The sequence below is a fragment of the Rhamphochromis longiceps genome, linkage group LG5 (genome assembly GCF_057381845.1).
Source record: "Rhamphochromis longiceps isolate RC_006_pf linkage group LG5, R_longiceps_female_GT1.1, whole genome shotgun sequence".
In the NCBI taxonomy this organism is placed as follows: domain Eukaryota; kingdom Metazoa; phylum Chordata; class Actinopteri; order Cichliformes; family Cichlidae; genus Rhamphochromis; species Rhamphochromis longiceps.
In genome coordinates, this window is record NC_140561.1 from 16,399,737 (window position 1) to 16,421,656 (window position 21,920).

The window sequence follows — 21,920 nt, forward strand, 5'->3', positions numbered from 1 at the left end:
ACTTAATATCTTGAGGGAACTTCAGACAGTTTTCTTATTCATACAGATTTCCTTCTCTCAGAAAAATAAACAAATAAATAAATAAAAAGAAAGAAAAAAAATCTGTTCCAGTGGTGGGAATAAATAGGTCTGATCCTGCTTGAGGCTGTCCTTTAATTTTCCACTTCATATCGTAAGTCGAGCTGTGGAACTATGACTAACAACCATGCTATCCTGTCACAATATAATCCAGTGGCACCTGGATTAAAAAAAAATAAAAAAAAGATTGACCAGGACAATTGGTGCTTTGCCTGAGTGCTGCCATTTATCAGCACAGGTCCTCACTTAATGTTTGTTTAGTGACAGCAGAGCTGCACAGAATCCTTGTTTTTCTGAAGCAGTTTTGAGAGTCTGTAAGACGGGATGTCAATAGGTGACTCACTGTCACAATCAAATGTTTTCTCCTAATGAGGCTATTATTACACCGATTCAAGAGGAGTATGACTTTGTATACTGCTCTGATCCTGCTGGTTCATTAATAAACTACTATAGGTCATGGCCAGCCTGACAATTCACAGGTGAGAAGAACATCATTACCAGGGGTAGAAGAAGCATTCAGCAAGGTAGAAATAAGCAGAATGACCCCTGCTCTGAGAGAGCCGTGCAGTGTGGTCCAGCCTTTGGGGCAGACTGAAGCGTTTTGACGCGTCCTCCTCCACTACACAGGCAGCATGTCAGACCTGACAGGATTGGTTTCTTTATCGCCGCCCACCAAGACTTAATGCAACACATTAAAAATGCTAAGTAGAACTGAATATGTCACCTATTACTACACAGACTTTATTAGTGCTTTTTAATGTAAATCACAGAGGCATTGGGAGATTCCTTTGAAGAGTGGAAACATAAGTGTGTCACTGCCAGAGGCTTTAGAAGTGCTCAGCACGGACAAATCCACAGAAATAAAGCTTAGTCATCTCTGACTCCGAGCTCTCTGTTCGCTGGTGTGAGATTGCTGACTTCCTCCTCTTTCTCCTTTTAAAATCTGTCCGTCTGCTTCTTAATTGCTACAGTATTTCACTTTAACCTGATGATATCTTACTTTCAACTTTCCATCCCCTGGTTGTGCTTAAAAAAGGCCTCCTCCACTCTCTGTTGTTCTGAACTCCTTTCTATCCTTTCATCCCCAGCTGCCCTCTTTCCTGTCTTTCTCCCTGCGTGGCTGCTGAAAGCTCTTTAAAGATGCCCAGGGGCTTAACCACTTTGACATATTACATGAGCCTGTCTCACTCAAACCAATCCCAAGCTAATTGAGAAGCTTACGTCTTTGCTATAGCAGCTAAGAGGAGGAGGCGAGTGTAGACAGACACTCGGTTCATTCTTGCTCTGTTTTTAACTATTAAATGGATGGACTTGTAAATAAGACAGAGGTTTTTTTAATCACATATGTCCACTATTTAACTAAATCCTTCAATTAAATATTCAACTTGGCATGTAGATTAAATATCCTACTCAGTTTTTTAGAGCTTTTTAAGACAAATAGCCTGCAAGATTTGCTGCACACCTTTAACAATGTAATTATTTGCAGCAAACATTGTTAGTGCAAAGCCTGAATACTGTCTTCATTTGCATCGTAGGTAGTGCATATGTTGCTCTGCAGTAACACATTGCTCCAACAGCAGTTTGATCTTGACAACTGAAGTTTGAAGAAAACACATCTTCTTGAATCAATCCTTGTGATTAGCTTAACGGTTTGAAACACATTCCTGTTTGTAATTACTGGTATATTCAAGCAGGGGGAGACAGGAAAAACATGGAGAAGGATAATGATTACAGTCTTTTTCAGGTACTCATAGTTACTTCATAGACTCAATATGTGTCACAGTTTCTTGCATAGAGCTGTCAGTTTAAACACGGTACCTGCTCACCGTCTTTAGTTGATGAAACTTTGACGTTGATGTTATTAGAAATCTTTAGTCAAGTTTGCAATAGTTGTTGTTTGTGTGATTGCATTACATTTTTTATCAATGTTATTTTTATGTTATTAACCCTTGCATGCATGAATTATGACAACCTCAATCAGGATTTTTATTCATCTTTAGGCATGAAAAGATAAATAAAAATAAAAAAGATGAATAAAGATGCTAAAAAAAATCCTGATTGAGGTTGTCATAATTCATGCATGACAGGGTTAAATAACAATAATTACAATGAAACACGTCATACATCTATAGTAACATTAAACGACCAGCCCTTGACTAGCAAACAGCCTTTGACTAGCTTTCCACTGTAGTGACTATGACCATATATATATATTAGTGCTGTCAGTGTTAATCTCGTTAAAATGGCGTTAATGCAAATCGTGGCAAATCTCCGTTAGTGAGTTTGCGCGGATCACCCCGTGCGTGGGGCTGCACGGCGCTAACGTGTTAACAAGCTAATTGCGCTAACTCGCTAACGGAGATTTGCCGTGTTAATGCAGTAATGGCGTTAACGTCCTTTTAACGAGATTAATGCTGACAGGACTAATATACATGCAGAGCACTTCCAGCTTAAAATATCACGTTGACGCGAAGCATACGTTAGTCTGGGATGTCTGTTACAAGCTTAAATATAAAGTAAAAAAAAATGTAATTGCAAGCAGGCTATTGATCAAGTAATTGCGATTAATCGCGATTAATTATAGAAAATTGTACGATTAATTAGTTTTTCTTTATCTATTGACAGCACTAACACACACACACACACACACACACACACACACACACACACACACACATATATATATATATATATATATATATATATATATATATGAGACTGATATATGAGACTGCCCTTCTACATACTGACTTGCTTAAATTATTTATTAGCGTAAGAGCTTCAATATCAACTTGTAGTGCGTGTCACCTAATTTGTGCCCCACTTCCTTGTCCCAAATGCACATTGCTCTATTTAGTACATCAGTGCTTCTACCCCTTTTTATGGATTTCGACATTAAATAAATCAACTCAACTATCACTCAAAGAGAGCACTGCAGCCCTGACTCACTATGAAAGTTTTGGTACAAGAAACTTTAGAAAAAAAAGAGAAGAAAGACAAAGAAAAGCGCTGCACTTTGGTAGTAGTGTCCATATTTGTCAAAGAACGTTGGGTTTCAGTTGACCTGTCAGCTCAGTTTGACTTAGACATTTGTTCAACAGCTTCATGCAATGGGAAAAATGCTTTCTGGAACCAAAGGCAAGGACATAGCAGGGACTGAATGGGAGAAGAACAAAACAAAAATAAAATCAGATATAAACATGCATACATAAGTACTTGAAGATGGTATGTAAGCTATGGTAAGCTCGCCTTTCTTCTTTCTTTCTTTCAACCTTGATGTGATGACTTCTGCAAAGCTTTTTTTTTTACTTAAAAAAAGCACTTGATTCATATTTCCCAGACTGCTTGTCCTCCTCTCACATTTAATATGACTGTGTGGCTGTCACACAGAATGTGATAGCACCACTTCCTGTGCCAAGTACACAGTGTATCTCTGGTGGGGGTGGGTGGGGTGACTGTAGAATGCAGGGAAGTGTCTCATCCTGGCACCCACGCTGATCAGGTCCACGTTCACAATGGCTGTCGCCCAATGAAATCCAAAGATTAAGAGCGAATTACAACAAAGTCTTAGCGAGATCTCATCCCCAAATAAATTTGACGGTGGACTGAAAATAGCACTGAGCGTGTGCAAATGTGTCAGCTCTTTTCTTTGTTAACATTGTTATATTTGGACTTCAGTGAAGCTGAAAATCAGAGAATACAAATTCACACTAAATCCAAACCATTTAAAGCGTTTAGCTACAGCTGTTATTTTTCCTCAGCATTCTCTCCAGCTAGACCCTGACCATGTGGTGCTCAATCTAAACAGCCCAATGACTCACATCCGTCAAACCACACTCCTTCTTCGCCAAAAGACTATCAAGCAGTTGGAGGGAATGTGGTTTCTTTCTTAATATTACATTTTTTAGATGGGTAAAAAGCACTGCTTTCCCATCCAGCTTCAAATCGCGTAAACACTGGAAGTGTTTTGCAGCAATGGTTAAACCGGAGACTATAAAAAGTAAATGATATTTGTTGATAACCACTGGTGATGGTGGGCAGGAACCACGATAAACTTTCAGGCGAGCAACGAATTGGTTGACATAAGACCTGCTAGTAAGAGCAGGGGTGTCAAACACAGAGCCAGGGAGCCAGAATCAGCCTTGCAAAGATTCAGCTGTACACTGGACAGTTTTAGAGAATGTGAAGCAATCTGTAGATTTTGGACTTTTAAATGTGTTTTCATATGTTTTACAGCTTTTCTTAAAGAAACATCTCACTCAGTATTGAACTAACAAATGAAGAATTAAATGACAGATTTTTTTTAAAGCATATCAACAATAACAATAAATAAATAAATAAAAATACATATGTAAATTACCTTTTTGCTTTATAATTACCAGACAATCTCAGCAATGTTTCCCAGAACCTTTTCTTTAACTCAGACATTTATTTCATGCTTTCCTTCATGCTTATCGTACAGAATAATACTGGGGGCCACCAGTGCTACCCCTGGGCCTCACATAGTAGATGCACCTATGGTTATCAAATTTACAAACTTGGGTGTTCTTGCTGCCCGCCTGGCCAGCAGGGTGACGACAATACCCCGTCAGCCTTTTAGAGCTGAGAGGTGAAAATGTACTTTTCTTTTTCTTATATTGAGATAGCTCAGGAATTTAATGGGTAGTTAAACATTTTTACACCAACAAAAAAGAGGAGTTTCATTGGTTCAGGCCAATCAGTGTGGTCTGTATGGGGCCCTTGATGTAAAACGAGCCCGACAACACTGCATCAGAGGGTCACCTAGGCAACCAGAGGCTGGAATGTGACCAGTGACCAGGAGGCAGCTTCAAATCGATGTACAACGAGTGAATCGCTTCCAGTGTGGATCCAGCTTTAAACTTGTAAGCTAATTAATCTAATTTTCATATATATGAGCGAAAATTAGGTCAAATAGTGAAAAGTCAACAAAATCACTTTTTATTGTTAATACATTTGTGTCATGGAGTGGATCTCGGAGCTGCTGTTATGCACGCACTAAAAGTCATATCTATCACCCTTCCTGGCTCAGCCAATTTCCTAGACTGCTACCAGTCAGCCAGAGGACCTCAGGCTTGCTAGCCTCTGGCATGCCAGGCATACCATCAGAACATTTTGCTGCCACTTGGTTAATAAGTGATTGGACACTCACTGGTCTGTCCACTTGCGTTCAAATGAAATATAATAAACGTAGTCAAAAACGAAAGCTGTCGTGTTAACATGGACATTAAACTGAAGTATCTTCTAGGACCGTTAAATGCCATCACATTCCTGAGCGTGTAACTACACGCATACAAGTTCACAGGCTGCTGTGACAATGATGCATATTCATAGACTAAAACCTAAAGGCCAAAGCACTTGAAGCAACAAACACACTGGCTTTTGAAAATAAAATATAAGCTACAAGTATTTAATTATGACAAATTAATATTTTCAGCTATGGTCTGGAAGATAAGGAGACTAAGAAGAAAAAGAGGCTTACCTTTGTGAGAGTTTTGTGATATTTACAGCCTCAAAGACACAGAGTCAACCTAAGTGCAAGTTTGTGTGTGTTTCTGTGGCAATTCTATTTTTGCTATTCTTTTCTTCAGGGTTGGACACCCGCCTCAGGCCTATACGGTGCATTTGGCAGCATTAGATATGTCTTACACTATTACTGTAGCGTGAGTGGAAGCTAACCCACAATAAAAAGATTTACTAAAAAAAAAAAAGGGCTTTATGGTGTGTGTAAAATCTGTTATCCAGCTATTTGCTGTTTTTTATTTACTTTCCTTGTTGTAAGGAAGATAAACAGATGTGGGCATCTTCGCAGACATGAGTGACAGCCCCCTCCTGCCGTCTGCTCCAGGCTTCAGTCCTGTTCTTTTTTTTCTTTTCGCCGGGCCAGATGGGATGCTCAACTTACACACAATCCACAAACACACACAGAAGCATACACAACAACCCGTTCTCACTCCCAAAGCGTAACATTTTACGCTAGGTGACAAATCGTCACCATATTACGTTTTCGGCTACCCACCACGTTCCTAAATGACGACCTCGGAAAAAGAGGAAATATGAGAACCGTCTGGACTGAACCTACACATGTTCGCTCTTTTTCTTCAAATCGCTTAGAAACACGCTATTTAACATCATTAAAGTCCTGGTTAAGGTCAGGAATAAGGTTATGGTCAGGGCTAGGGATAAGGTTAGGTTTAGGGCTGGAATACAGGGCTGGAACGTCTATTACCGCGGGAGCGTCATTGCACTGGATTCCAGCCATAACCCGCCGCGTACCATAAGAACGCCGAAGGTCTCCTTTCGCGTTCCTCAGGAACGCCGCGGGACGTGACAAAACGTCGACATGTTACGCCTCGGGAGTGAGAACGCTCTGTACACAAACACAGACATCCAAGTACCAGATGTGCTCCTCCACTCCCTCGCATCAGACCTCCAGAGGTCATGGTCAATTGTGGCTCAGAAAAGAGGAAAACAAACAAACAAGTAAGAAATGCCACACTCAAGACACACGCTAAAAATAATATCTACTGCTCTGTTGATCATCCACCATGTTTTCACCGTTTTCAGCTAACCATCCCTGCCTGCAGTGGTAGTTTAAAACGTTAAGCCAGACACGGTCACGTGTCACATCTCAGGAAAGGCTCAAAGAATGCTATGCTAATGAGCCTGCTTACTGACGGGGTGGGACACGAGGCAAAAGACAGGTTGATCACAGATGGAGGAAGCAGTTACATAAGGTGGGAAGACACTAGCAGAAAAAGAGTGAGAAAAACAAAGTGTGAGAGAGAAGCACTGAGGATGATGACATAATTATAGTTAATTTCAAATGATAAAGGTGGAAAGAGAAACATGGGAGTGACTGAGATGGTGAGCATACAGTACAGCAACCCCCTCTGTTAAAGCTGGCTGCAGCTGGCAATATCATAATATGTAGTCTGTGTGTGTGTGACACAAAGAGGAAAAAAATGAGCTCTTAGTAGGATGATCTGGACAGGAGTGTTTTAATAAAGCTTCGCACATAGCTTGACATTCTGACATCCTGCAGCGACGTGTTGATGATGCCAAAGCTCTCGCTGCATCCGGTTGATGTGGCCTTAATCTCGTCTTCTCCCATCCCTCTAGTGTCTGTTTTCGATTTGCATGCATTAGTCTTTATTTGAAGACAACCTTAAAGCAGAAACCAAAGCACAGCCACACAGTCCTCTTGCTAAACGTGTTTGTTGATTATATTTGCCGAAGAGCATTAATGCAGTTCAATCTGGTGCAAAGTAAAATATTAGCTGGGCACTCGTGATAAGTTTATGGTGCAAGCCGGCTCTTCATTATTTAAATAAGCTTCCCAGAAGTGACATGTTGATAATGCTAAAGTTAGCACTGCGTGGCAGCTGTTGGAGCTTAATATAAATCCTTTTTTTTCCCCTTCTAGTGGATTAATAGTGCATGGCTTCTTAAAAAGGTTTATGCAGTTAGATTCTCAGACTAGAGGCTGCCTCTATGTTCATGTTTAGGAAGAATGAGACAGCATTTTTTTTCTTCCACAGAAGTGAACTGTTTCAGATCCAGACTTGGAAAATGCATCGCTGCTTCTGCTGTCTTGTTCAAGGGATCTGTCTATGGATTCAGAATCATTCCTATATAAAATGCCAGGCTTACATACCGCCATTTAATGTTCCAATAAAAGAAATGCCAAAAGTAAGTACAAGAGAACAACTTTCCATAGCTGAGACGTTACTACATTGCTATATATGGTAACTGGCAGCTTAGCCTACAAATGTGCATGAAATGTAGATTTAAAAAAAAGAAGCATGCAGAGCTGATTAGCATGACTTATTTTTTGAGAGATAAAGTCAGAAGTATAGGACGAACTAATATTCCACATAACTGGCCAAAAGATGACCTCAAGTCTGGACCATAAACCTGACAGACAGGTTCTGGCCAGAACTCAGGAAGGACTTTGCCTCAGAAAGCCATCGAACTATCAAAGCTGAAATGCAGCAATAAGAGAGTTGAAAAATGAGACTGTGTTTTAATTGTAAAAAATTGAAATTGAAAAACCTCAGAAAAACATATTCTTGATGACTTTATCATCTACTGCAAGACCAAACAATTCAACAACAAAGAAGAAATCTTCTGTGTTATTTCCACAGCTCTATGTCTTTGTCTAGTTCACACACACGCACACACACACACACACACACACACACACACACACACACACACACACACACACACACACACACACACACACACACACACACACACACACAGGGTTACTTATTTAATGCACGGTCCAAAACCGCTAGCAGAAGAGCATCACAAAAGTACTGACCATGACTGGCTGGCTCTCGCTTCTCTATTAACCACTTACTCATAAATTATTTTGTCTTATCTTTTCAAGTTACCCACCTTATTAAGAGGCTATTTTACAAGTATTACTTCTATTTGTAGTTTTCACAAGAGCCCTCCAAGGTTCTGACACACCTCATTTAATGCTTTTACTATATATATTTTTTACTACTTTCTACATTGTAGATAATACTGAAGACATCAAATAGATGAAGCAAGATATATGGAAATATGTAGCAAAGAGAAAAAAGGTGTTTATATTTTAGATTCCTGAAACTAGACACTCTTTGCTTTGTTGACAGTGCTGCAAACCCTCAGCCTTCTATCAATGAGCTTCATGATGTAGTCACCCAAATGGTTGTCACTTCACAGGTGTGCCTTTTTGGGGCTCATTTTTGCAATTTCTTGCCTTCTTGATAGGGTTGGGACCATCAGTTGTGTTGTGCAGGTTGGTACACAGCTGACAGCCATATTTGACAACTGTTAGAATTCATATTATGGCAAGAACCAATCAGCTAAGTAATGACAGTCCATCATTACTTTAAGAACTGAAGAACTGAATTTCAAGACTGTTGGAAAACCATTTCAGGCAACTACCTCATGAAGCTCATTGAGAGAATGCCAAGAGTGTGCAAAACAGTAATGAAAGCAAAGGGTGGCGATTTGGAAGAATCTAAAATATAAAACATGTTTTGAGTTATTTCACACTTTTTTGTTCACTACATAATTCCATATGTGTTCATTTATAGTTTTGATCCCTTCAGTGAAAGAAAAAAGTCCATTGCGGCCACTTGTGCATTTAAACAACAACAACAAAAAAACAAAACAAAACTCAGATGTCATCTGCTGTTACTTCAAAAAAAGAAAGTTTTGCAATAGGCAAGTTGGCAAAAATGGGTAAAGTAACTTCTCATAAAAGCCTTTGATCAAGATGAGAAAATGGATAAACAAAGGCATGAATTTTGACATGAGTGGTTGGTAAAAGTCTTCTTGGGTGATATATAATAAAGACATCCAGATGAATAGTGTAAATTGTATTGGGTGTATGGTGGATGACGCTTGTAATACAAAATTTGAGATTAAAGTCGGACAATGACAGCTTGCAGGACTTCCTGAAAAGCAGCTCGTCTTCTCACAATATTTTGGCATCAACGAGTTGAGAGAAGGAATTGAAAAGCTAATCCAATGTGAAATATTACTAACACGTTACTTTTAATCAGTGCAGTCTTTCAATATTTCTCGTGACGAAAAATGGACTGCTTATCGTGCTGCAGGGTTATGATCCTGATCTTCTGCCTTTAGTCTGATCTATATGCTCCATTTTTAAGGTTAGCAGACCCATGTGAAATCTTAGTCCAAATATAAATTCGCTAAACGCATGGCAGATAGTTGTAGATGTTGAAACAAAGATCCACAAATAAGGCACAAATACCCTGTACTTACGCACATTTTGCTGCCAACAAGTCAGGTTTTTTCAGGAAACAATGAAACAAGTACATGTGGAATATGCAGGAAAAGTACAGGGTACTTACAGTGTACTTGTTTCATTCTTTCCTGCAATGCCCCTTATTCGCAGGCTGTTTTGTAAAGTTTTACCAGAGATATTTTTTAGCAAAATATTTCTAGCTAATATTTCTAGCTGGTGATTCTAAATTGCCCACAGGTATGAATGTGAGTGTGAATAGTTGTTTGTCTCTCTGTGTTAGCCCTGCAGCAGATTGGTGACTTGCCCAGGGTGTACCCCGCCTCTCGGCCTATGGTAGCAAGGAAAGGTAACCCTGATAAAGATAAAAGGAAGTGAATGGGTGGATGGATGGATATTTATAGCTACTACAATGGTGACTGTCACAGATTTATTAAAAAAAATAACTTTACTAACTGTTTGAAATAGATTTGACTCAAATAGGTTTCAGTGAAGACATCTACTAACTCAGTTTGATCAACGTACAAGGACCGCTGGCATGAATACGCTTCTTTGTGGAGAAAACAGTTCCTGTTTCGCCCCTAACTGTCAAAAATCACACAGTACAAGAAAGCTGTCAATCATCTACAAGGGGATGATAAATGACAAAAATAAAATGCAAGTTATAATTCAATAGTTGTGGTAGGGACATATCAAGCCTCATGTCTGGAGAGCACCACAGCAACAAGAGTCAAAGTAGTAAGAGCAGAAAGAGTCTGACACTTCAACCAAACTAATACAAGGAAGCTGCCCAGTGCTTTTTTCTGGAAGCTCCACAGGGGAATTTGGGACCACATGTATTTGCATATTCACACTCCTGCTGTTTAGGATACCAAAACACCTCCTCCATCTGACTTCTAACATCCTAATCTCACATTCTCAATGGCTTTCTAATGACCACTCCTTCTGCAAACATCTTAAGCTCACCACTTCCCACTGTTAATTGTTGCCTATATCCACGATGTCCCTATGTTCACTTCTCCAGGATGAGAGTGATACATGTACTGCACGGTCTCCATCTCTCCATTACTATACAGAACAAACTCCACTGCATGCATAGCCCATCTCTCACAGTTAATAAGAAGAAAAGCCTCTCTGAAAGGCTGTGGAGGTGAGAAGCCTACTGTTAAACGTTTTTGTAGTGAGCTGCTCTCCAGCAGAGCAGTAAAGCTTTGTCACTACAAAAACCACACAGTGAGTTTCCAGTGACATACAACACAGAACGAAAGAATGGGAAATGATGCACATCTGCTGCTGAAGATATATGTAAATGTAGAGATAAATATAGAGACAAATACTATGGCTACTGATTTGGATAATTAAATCAACATCCACAAAAAAGGATTTAAAAAGGTAACAGTGGAAGGAGTGATGGCTTTTGCCGGGGAAAGAAGTTCACAGATGTGACCTAGTAAATACTGTATCTACTTTATCCAGCAGCAGTGCATCATCATCATCATTATTCTAATTTCATTCAGTTTATTCGATTGGATTCAATTTTATTTATACAGCACCAAATCACCACATCCAACAACCCCCCGAGGCAGCATTTGGTGAGGGTGGGAAAGAAAAACTCCCTTTTATAGTAAGAAACCTCTGGCAGGACAAGGCTTATAAAAATGGATCAGGCTCAGGGAGAGGCAGCCATCTGAATGTAGGTGAATGAAGAAGAAACAGTGCATCATGGGAAGCCCCCAGCATCCTAGGTTCAGTTCACCGGATCCAGCCCAAACTATAAGCTTTATCAAAAAGAAAAGTTTTAAGCCTAATCTTAAAAGTAGAGATATCCGGCTCCCTAATCCAAACTGGGAGCTGGTTCCACAGAAGACAGGCCTGAAAGCTGAAGGCTCTGCCTCCCATTCTACTTTTAAATATCCTAAGAGCCACAAGTAAGTCAGCAGTCTCAGAGGGAAACGCTCTACTGGGATGAGACGGTACTGTGAGGTCTTTAAGATTAGATGGGGCCTGATGAGTCAAGAAATCTGGAATCTTCTCTCGTCTCTTTTAGTGCTGACCAAATATTTTAAAAACAGCAAGTTATATCAGTTTGGGAGTCATCCGGTTGTCTTAATTAAATTAGAATAACTTGTTTTGACATTAGCTGTGTTACTTATAAAAATGCATCCTCTGTCCAATTAAAGAGCCCAGCAAACAAATGTCACTCTAGCTCCTGTTTAAATCACAGCTAAAACAAGCTACACTCTATAAGAGATCTTCAGGGGAGGATAACAAAGAATCAGTGTGAGGTTTCGCACTTTGAATTTTCCATACGGTCCAATTACTGCTTTAATTGAGGCCAGTCTTGTTAATTAGCAACATAAACTGGATTGTTGAAAAAATGAAGCACGAGTGTGGAGGAGATGAAAAGAGGCTGAGAGACGTGCAGAGAAAAAGAAAGAACACAAGGTGTCTGAAAGGTTGAAACTATAATTGGACTTGTAAACACACAAAAACATTGTTACCGTTGACACTGTCATTAAATCATCACATTGCTGGTTTTTGCTTTTGCTTATTATTATAAAGTATATTTGATTAAATAAGTGGCTGTAGAGCAAACACACTATCAGCATACAGACTGTTTGTCTATAAGCTCTCACTGTGCAATTCTGGGTGCAAAATCTCTTGGAAAAATGAAGGCTTGATTTCTGCAACCAAAACAGGAAGAGGATAATGCTTTTCTTTAACCTGGTGACAGGTTACCAACTAGTACCTGTCACCAGGTTAAAGTCAGGGATAATAGAAAATTTAGAATAACAATGGAAAAAGAGCCCTGTTGTGAAAGCAGACAAGGAAGGTGAAGAGGGAGGAACCAAAAGTAAAACAGGAATGAACCGTTGATGGCACCCACTGAATGGAGTGCTTCAGGACTTCCAGAGGTTCAAAAGTGACATTCAGTTGGTGCTGGCACCTCAGAAAATGGATAAAAACACTTTCATTGAGGTTTCCCGAGGAAAGGATCTGCTGTGAATGTGATGCAATAAATCTTTTGGTTAGAATTTATGCATTTTACCACACTGGTGAGAATAAAAGAACCAAAGAGCAAAGAGAAAATGGTGTTCATCCTAAGCCCATGACTGGACGACTGAATAACGATGGACTAAAACAGCCTTTGGAAACCACAGGAATATTTTAAATCAGTTGTGTATGACACTCAAATATATTAGAAGCAGTCATAGTTGACTCTCAAAAGCAGTGTTTGTCTATTATCACTGCATATTTTAAAAAAGATAAAAGCCTAATTAATGCCAGCCAAGCAAGCATCAAGTCAAACACCTCATAAGTGGTGCTTATTCAGTAGTGTGTATAAACCTCTATAAAAGTTTCTGTGATTTGAGCTAAAAATTAAATTAAACATAAAAAACCAGGCCTGTACCGTGCTGTACAACTAAAGCTTCCACTTTTCATTGAGTGATGCACGCATGCAGTGTTATTGTCACTGATAGCAGGATTACTGATCACTACATTGTGAAAGAGTCTGTGTGTTATCTTTGTATTCAACTCAAGTCAGAAGGGGACTTGAGTCGAATGCTAATGCCTTGCTCCCACAAAGCACAGCACCAGAAACTGGAGGCATTTTATTTGGCAGTACACAGGCGCTATAGTACACAAAGGGCCTTTTAGATTGGATTTAGAAGTAAAATGCCACAGTCAGACTAGGGAAAACAGAGGTTGGAGACTGGGGCACAACCGGAATTACTTCACATCTTGTTGCTTTGAAGATGAGGACCAGGTCTGCGACCACTCGCAGTCAGTTGGAATCTTCAAAGCATCTTTGGTGCATCGAGACGGCGATTAAACAACAACAACAACAACAACAACAACAAGCAACCTTGCTTTTACATACAGCCAGAGTTGGGCATCTGGTTGCAACAAAATGTGCGACTCTTATAAAGAGTTATGTCAGGAAGGGCATCCATCACCAAATTAATCATGCGGGTCATAAGAAATCTGGTTTCCATACTAGATCCATGAGGACCTGGGTTAACAACAACTGCTTCCTGGATGTATTAAAAGAGGACATGCAGAGGGTTGGTGTGACAGAGGAGGATGCTAGAGAGAAGGTGAGATGAAGGTCAATGATCTGCTGTTGGGACGCCTAAAGAAGACTCTTTGCTGGAGGGGTGGAGAGTAGCATTCAGGAGACTGTTTTTTCCTCTCCCAGCTGGTTTCATTTTCATGTCTTAACTTCACTTTCACTCACCGGGTACGGTCTGCACACCATGCCACAACCCAATTTTTCCTAGATGATCAATGTCATTTATGTCAGTGGCTTAATACACAGTACAGAAATGCCATGTCATCGTGTAGTGATATCATATTAGTAGATTTAGACAATATTTGATCCTAATAATACTGTAATGCAAAGCAATGTAAGGTGAAATAAAATAATCAAGAATATTGACCCATATCCTGCTCTATCCAGATAATAAAATATAGCTGATGTCAAACCAGTCAGCTTATCAAGTGGGTTTCCACCTGGCAGCATTTTAATCAGAATATAGTTCAGGGCAGTGAAGCTGATGCTGCCAGCTGGGTGGTTTCAATGCGTCTGTGACCTAGCCTGACACAAAGGTGATAAACAGGGTCAAATTTTACGCATCATGTTGTCATCCTCAATTCACATCAGAGTGATTTGTTGTTGTTTTTTTCTCTCAGAACACTATTTGATATCAAATTGGGAAAAAAGGGGAAAAAACCCTCCTTGTCTGCTCATCTCCTCATCCAGCGATCCCTACCAAATGAGCAGCTCACTGAGGTTCAGTCTATTAATCTTGTCAAATGGATTCAGAGAGCAAGGATATTATAGACAGACATCAGCTCAGGACAGGGGACCAGATGGCTTTGCAAAATGGAGAGAACAATAAAAAGAGGAAAGAGGAGAGAAACTGAGTGCAAAAAGCACCCCATAAAAGTGCAGAATGGGAAGGGATAACATTTTTCAGGAGTGAGACATCATGGAGAGACATTCACATGGATGAAGGAGTCAGTGAAAATGACAGGCTATGGCTCCTGCTGTCACTGGCTCTCAGATGTTAAGTCATAGTGCTTTCCTTGACAACTTTCTGTCATTACATGCGGCAGAAATACAGATCCCTGTTGAATTATGCATGGGTGGGGGTAAGATAAAGACTAAGTCAGGTATCAAGACAAAAGCGGCAACACATGCATGTGAAGAAGAAAAAACCCACACAGGGAATCACAGAAGGACAGATGACCTCAGCTCTGTTACTTTATTGATACATTGCTGCGGTCATCTTTCAGGCAAAAGAAGGCCCTTGATGTGACACACAGTCCAAGCTTAAACTTCAATGTAAAATATAACCTGTCTTCCATGACTGCACTCCTCGGTGGTGATAAAAATAACAGGCAGAGCAGCCATACGGTGGGATAATCTACAAAAGTCTCCAAGTGTGGCAGATAAGACAGAGCTTATAAATAAATTACTTGGGTGAAAAAATTACCTTGAGATGAGAACTTTATCTGGGACTTTGATATTAATTCCATATAGAATGAGGATGTAAGAATACAAAGGATCTGATGTAATTTACAGGATCAGGTGATGCACCTGAAATGAATGTTTCATTTCACGCCACAGGGATTAAAACCTATTAATTACTTGTATTATAAACCTATTATTTGCATTAAGTATTCTTTAATAATCTGTAGATGCACAGTTGCCCTACATTAGGTTCTCATAGTAATCATCTGGACATTTCAGAGACCTTTTCTCAGTTACATGCTAACAATAGTAAATGTTTCTTTAATACATTAAAATAATATTAATAGAGGCTCGGCATGTCTATTTAAACATACTTTTTTTCTTCAAATGTTAACTGAAATGAGATCACACATGAGAAACTGAAGCATCCATCACCGTCACAGTAATTAGGTTACATCATTCATATCATAGAGGTTTTTAAGGGAACCATTAATTGGAAGTGAGGTTATTAAAATAGAACTCATGGGTTAATAATAGGCACATTTACCCAGATATTAATTTCTCATTTCACAAAATAACCAAATGAGAATAATGAGTAAAAAGAATAGCAGAATAAAACCATTGCTATTAAACGTATTTCTATTTTTGGTGATTTCCATTTTTAGGCAGAGCTGTCTGTGAGATATAAAAGCTGGTGGTGGTTCATGATGGCAAACAGTGAAACAGACTAGGGCTGGGCTATATCATACCATTCACGGTAATACCGGTGTAATTTTGGGCAACGATAGGAAAATGACATATCGCGATAGAATATGGGTAAAACACGCATGCGCAGTGCCTTTGTTTACATACGCACATGGCGGCGACGCAGAATGAGAAGAGCGAAAGTGGATCGTTAAATGAAACAGATGAACCAGAATTGGTTTGTAAAAATGCTGGAACTTCAGTGGTGTGGAACTGGTTAGGCTTTCGTCCGTCAGATACACAACAAAGCACTATTTTTGGTAGCGCATGCTAGCAGGCCGTCGTTATTACAGTTATTATACAGCACACTTAAAATCAATCCTTTGATTTTTCTGAAAATCGACAGTGCCCTTTATAATCCCGTGTGCCTTATGTATGAATTCTGGTTGTGTTTACTGACCTCGAAACGATTTTATGTACATGGCGCTCGAAAATCTGTCAAATGTTTTAGTGCGACTTTGCTAAGCTACGAAGCCGCACCACATGATGGATTGTCGGAGCATTACGGCTATATTAGGCAGGCGCCTCGTGGAGTGATACGTACTGCGCTTCAACATAATATTACTGTATTGTGTCCCATATGGAAAAGATATATATAAATCTTATAAAGTTTGTACCTGTCTTGTGTGAAACTTGTATGAAAAGCATATAAGAGTGAAAACAGATATAAGATCCCTTGAAAAATTATATAATGAAACTTGTATGTTTTGGATACTTACTAAAACAATGTATGAAATTAATGAGAAAGCGGCGACTTTCATGAGTAATCACATATAAGTTTTTACTATTTCTTTTCCAACCTCTTTTTAAGTTTTGTGGATATTATACATGGTTATGCTCAGGGTATGTCTGCCAATTTCCACTGGAAATGCCTTTTGGTTAAACTGTCAGCAAGGAATTTGCACTGTTAAATTTTTATATGACTTTAATGCACATAAAAAAGCAGCTGCTTGTTTAAGTGAAAATACATAGATGGGGTATTTTGCACTAATAAAGTTGTGGAGTTGTAAAGTATTTTGTCTAGTGTCAATTATATCGTCAGTTATATCGTTATCGCAAATTTTCAAATGTATATCGTGATAAATATCTTTGGTCATATCGCCCTGCTCTAAAACAGACACAACTATATCTAGCGAAAGGGTAATCAGGGATAGGCACAAGCTAGTGATTCGTGCAGAAGTTGTCAAACAAGTAGTCCAGAGTAAGAGAGACTCTCTGTGCTGCCCAGACGTTTTTTTACAGAGACATTAGCAAAAGGGAAAGAGACAGACTGAAGTTTACAACGTGTATGTACTTTCATTAATTGTATCATGACCGCTTAGGTTTGACAATACTGCATGCAGGCAATGGCAGGTCAGCTAATCATCAGGAGTGGTTTATTAACATTGTGTCAAAAAAAAAAAATCTATTCAAACCCCCACATAGGTTGATTTTGGGAAAAAAGGTTAAAAATAAGAAAGAAGACACTGAGAGGGAGGGAGAGAGGCAGAGAGACAGAAATGAAAAGGCAGAAGCTTTAAAAGCTTTGGGAAGGATTTGTATCCAATAAGCCATGGTGAGGATTAAACCATGTTAATGCAACACAACACATGCCTACACAAACTGGACACAGTGCACACAGCACTCTCGCTCAACACACACATACACACACGCGCGAAGACTAAATCTATTATATTAATGTAAATTTTATAATAAAAAAATGATGCAAACATCTAATGACTCACTGTACAGGGATAGTTCCCAGTGACTATTAAAACAAGCGAAGCTGTGCCTTTTATCGTGTCAGCAATACTTCTGTTCGTTTGGCCGAAGTAGACTCAGCATTCTAAAAACAAGTTGTATGAAATCACCTTGTGTGAGGCGATGTACTGCAACTCCATTAAAGCCAATCCATTGCCTCTATGCAAATTAATGGAACAAAGTGTTCTCATGAGACACAAAATCCCCTGCAGGACTGCAACCTTGGCTTAGGGCTCCTGTATACAGCTGAGAGGCACATAATTTTCTCCACCATTATCTACAATGCTGTGTAATTAGTTTAAGTTTAGAACAACAAAAGAAATATATTAGAAGATCTTAGAGTGGGCGGAAGATATTCCTGGCCACACATTAGAATACAGTGTCTGTTTTGTCTTGAATAAGAAAGTTGTAAAGGTTGTCAGCGTGTCAGTTGCTTCTGACAGATCAGTACAGCGCTTAATAAAAACAGAAACAGAAATAAAAACAGAAAATTGAAACCAAGTCTGATCAAAGTAATCGATTGCAGGCTGAAAGCAGGCTGTCTTTTATGCAGTGAGGCCCAGTTTCAAGATGTGAAGAAACCAACTAAACACGCCATAATCCCTATTTCAACATTGATGCTCTACAGTGTGTTTCCCTGAAAAAAGAACACAAGGAAAATCTGAGCATGTTTACTGTGCGCTCAGTTCAGTTTAACAGGGCAAATATTTGATGGAGTTACATACAGTTGCTTCTCCTGGATAATCGCAAACAGCTCTGCCCTTTTAGTTTTACATAAACAATCCTGAATAAATGCATTCACTTTATCTTTGCAGACAGCATCCACACGATTAACATATGCATTTATGACAATAACCATTTGAATTCCAAATGTGTGAGTGTTCGATTGTTCACTGTCACCAATTAAATTCACATAATGGACAAAATAAAATTTTGCATGCAGTGATTTTATGTATCTAATTAGCACTAATATGAAATGCAGTATTATATATGATGGTGCTTCTTACAGCCGTTGATTAACACAATATTAACAGCAAACAATATAATGTTTGTGTGATTAATAAACAGCAATACTGGATCAAATCCTAAGAGGATACTAAATGGTGAGTAGAGAGGCACTTTACATGTCTTACTATGTTAATGAAAACAGGGGAATTATGTAAATTATTGAGACAAAGCACATCTGTTAACTAAGAAGAGGCTGATTTTTGTAAAGTCAAATATAACAGGCATATCTTGTTTTTCTCTCTGCTAACGCACATTGTTCATGTGCTTTAAATCCATTTAAGAATGTGAGGTGAGTCATTCTAGTTTGAAATGTGCGAGGGCATCATTAGAAAGCGTGTGTTGGAAAAATGCTGACATTTTAGTGGTCTGAGTTTTGTCTTATGTTCGCCAACACGACCAAACAGCGATCTCCAAAAACCTGCATTTTTGATGGTACAGAGCAGAATTACTGCCTTTGGAATTGACAGCATTAGTGTTGAAAGGTTTTAGAGCAATATGCTCCTAACCAGAGGATGTTTTTTCAGGTAAGATCTTGCACATTTCATCAAGACAATGCTAAGTGCATACTGCATCTATTACAGCAGCATAGCCTGCAAGCAGCACCTTTCGTCAACTAAAAACATTTGGACCATCACGAAATGAAAAATACAGCAAAGAAGGCCCCGGACTGTTAATCTGCTAGAATCCTATATCGGACTTGAATAGGACAACATTTCTCTCCTAAATGTCCAGCAACTAAACTCCTTAGTTCCCAGATGTTTGCAGACTTTTGTTAAATACAGAGAAGATGCTACACCGTGGTAAACATAGCCCTGTCCCAACTTTGCTCTTTGCATGTGTTGCTCTCATCAAATTCAAAATGAGCAAACATTTATCTTCAAATTAAACATTTTCTCAGTTTAAACATTTGATTTTCTATTGTGAATAAAATATGAACGTGTGAGATTTGAGACTCTCGCCCTATGGCAGCTGAGATAGGCTTCAGCCCCCCACGACACTGAATTAGACAAACAGAATGAATGGATTGATGGATGGATAGAGATATACAAATTATTGCAGTCTTGTTTACATTTTACACAGCTTCTCAACTCTTCTGGTATTGGAGTTGTATGATTCCTCCCTTCAGTGTACTTTTCTTAGGCAACATTGATTCAATGCAGTCAGTACAATACAGGGGGCAGTATGTGTTCAAACATTTATCAAAGATCTTTTTGTTCGTAAGACTGCAAAAGAGTTAGGCTTTTAAACTTGTCACCTTTGATGTTTCAGCATGCCCCAATGAATGGGCCACTGTTGTGTGTGTTTGTGTTGCAACTCAGTGAAGCAAAAGAAAAAAGAAATCACTAATGCAGGAACTGCAGGAAGGGTATTGATTTGTGTCTTTGAGTACAAAAACTAAGGAGCTACATTTAATGACGCTGCAAAGTTAGCAAAATACACATTCACAGGGCATTCAAGCACATTTTCTTATTCTCTGTTGGCACGTTCAAAAGAATAAAAAACATAATCTATCTGCTTTCTTTCACATTTGAACTGACTATGAAATCCAGCATCATTCTTAATCTCTCTATGTATCTAATCATACACAAATTCTTCCTTTGCTAGCAGAATAAAGACGTTCAGGTACCTCCCCATGGTTGTTTGGTGGAGTTTTCTCCTATAGATAGCACTGCAGAAGAGATTTGTGCTCAGACTGAAATTAATCCAGTGTGAAATCATCAGTCCAGTCAGTGCTGTACCTCAGGGAAGCCCTGCAAGAGCGAGGGTAGCCATGATGCTGTGCACCACAGCTACGTTCCATCAATGCTTGCTGCTCGCGGGCAACACTGTACAAGCATCTAAATGACAAAACATGTCTGTTCATGTTCATCCAACACTAGCATACTTACTGTACTCGTGTTACATTCAAATGATTTAAAATCAAATACTCTGACATTTCTATTCTGATCGGGTTTTAGCCTCAGCAACCACACACCCTCTGAGATTTATTATTCTCGGCAAAGGACAACAAGTTCTGCCTCCCACAGCCTTCAGGATCTATGAGTCTAGGCAAGGTCAAGGCGTGCTGTCTTTATGGAGCTCTTTATGAGCCAGTTCTCCTGGTGGTTAAGCGGCTTTCATGTATTCAACAACAGCAACCAGACAGCGAACATCACATTAGTACTGCACTTATATTGTTCCTGGCAATAAGATGCTAAAATAGGCAATAGATGAAGACGGAACATCAAAGTGGTGATGGGGTGGAGGGAAAAAGAAGTAGATCTACTGTACCTCACTGGGGCGGCCAAAGAGCTTGTTTTTGAGGTCAGTGAAGAGCTGGCTCATAGAGGAAGAAATCCTGTAAAAATAAAGATGCCTTATCAACTTCAGGGATTATAACAGACTGTGTCATTTTAATTTATAGTATGATGAAAATGAAGTTACGAGCCAAGTCCTCTAAGACTCTGTCAGACTTTCGCTAGACAGCTTAACTTTGACTTGCAGAAGTGAGCATTATTATTGCCCTTTCTTCATGTTTTTCATTCTCTTCAATATTGCTTATTGTGTTCCATTCATTTAGAAATTCAATAAGTCTTTGAAGATAAGAAAACATCACATCTTAAGAGATAAAATATTTTAATTAAAAACCCAAGATTAGATTAGGAAAATGCTTCTGGAGGCAATAAATCTGCAGGAACTAGAACAGGAGAAATATTTTTCTGCTTATGCAATATGCCTTCAACAAATTGCTCACTAAAATTATAAAGCAGTAATTTGACTATGTACATCAATTACAAGAAGCTCTTTTTCTTTTTTTGAATTCCTGCAACAGAAAACGCTTTAAACAATTCAGCTTTACTCTGTGCTGCGACAGTCATACAGAAATTTAAAAGCCAAATATTTTTTAAAAAGGCACTAAATATAGACTGCTGTGTCACTCTAGCTTTACTTTTCTTTTTTTCTTCTGAAAGATAGGTTGAAGTTGTCAAAAAATGTGAGACATCTTTCAAAACAGTTTGTTACATGAGCACATCAGGAGAGAATAAAGAATTTCTCACTCTTTGTTAGTATTTGCGTACATTTAGGCAAATAACTAGGCATAAT

General features: G+C 39.0%; 1 protein-coding gene across 1 annotated transcript in view; it reads right to left on the bottom strand.

Annotated features, from left to right (window-relative positions):
• Positions 1–21,920, bottom strand: part of dlgap4b (discs, large (Drosophila) homolog-associated protein 4b) — a 140,179-nt gene that overhangs the window by 83,837 nt on the left and 34,422 nt on the right. Inside the window, exon 2 of the mRNA XM_085406139.1 lies at positions 21,108–21,174. The gene's annotated coding sequence lies outside the window, so the exon portion shown is untranslated. The remainder of the gene's footprint in view (positions 1–21,107; positions 21,175–21,920) is intronic.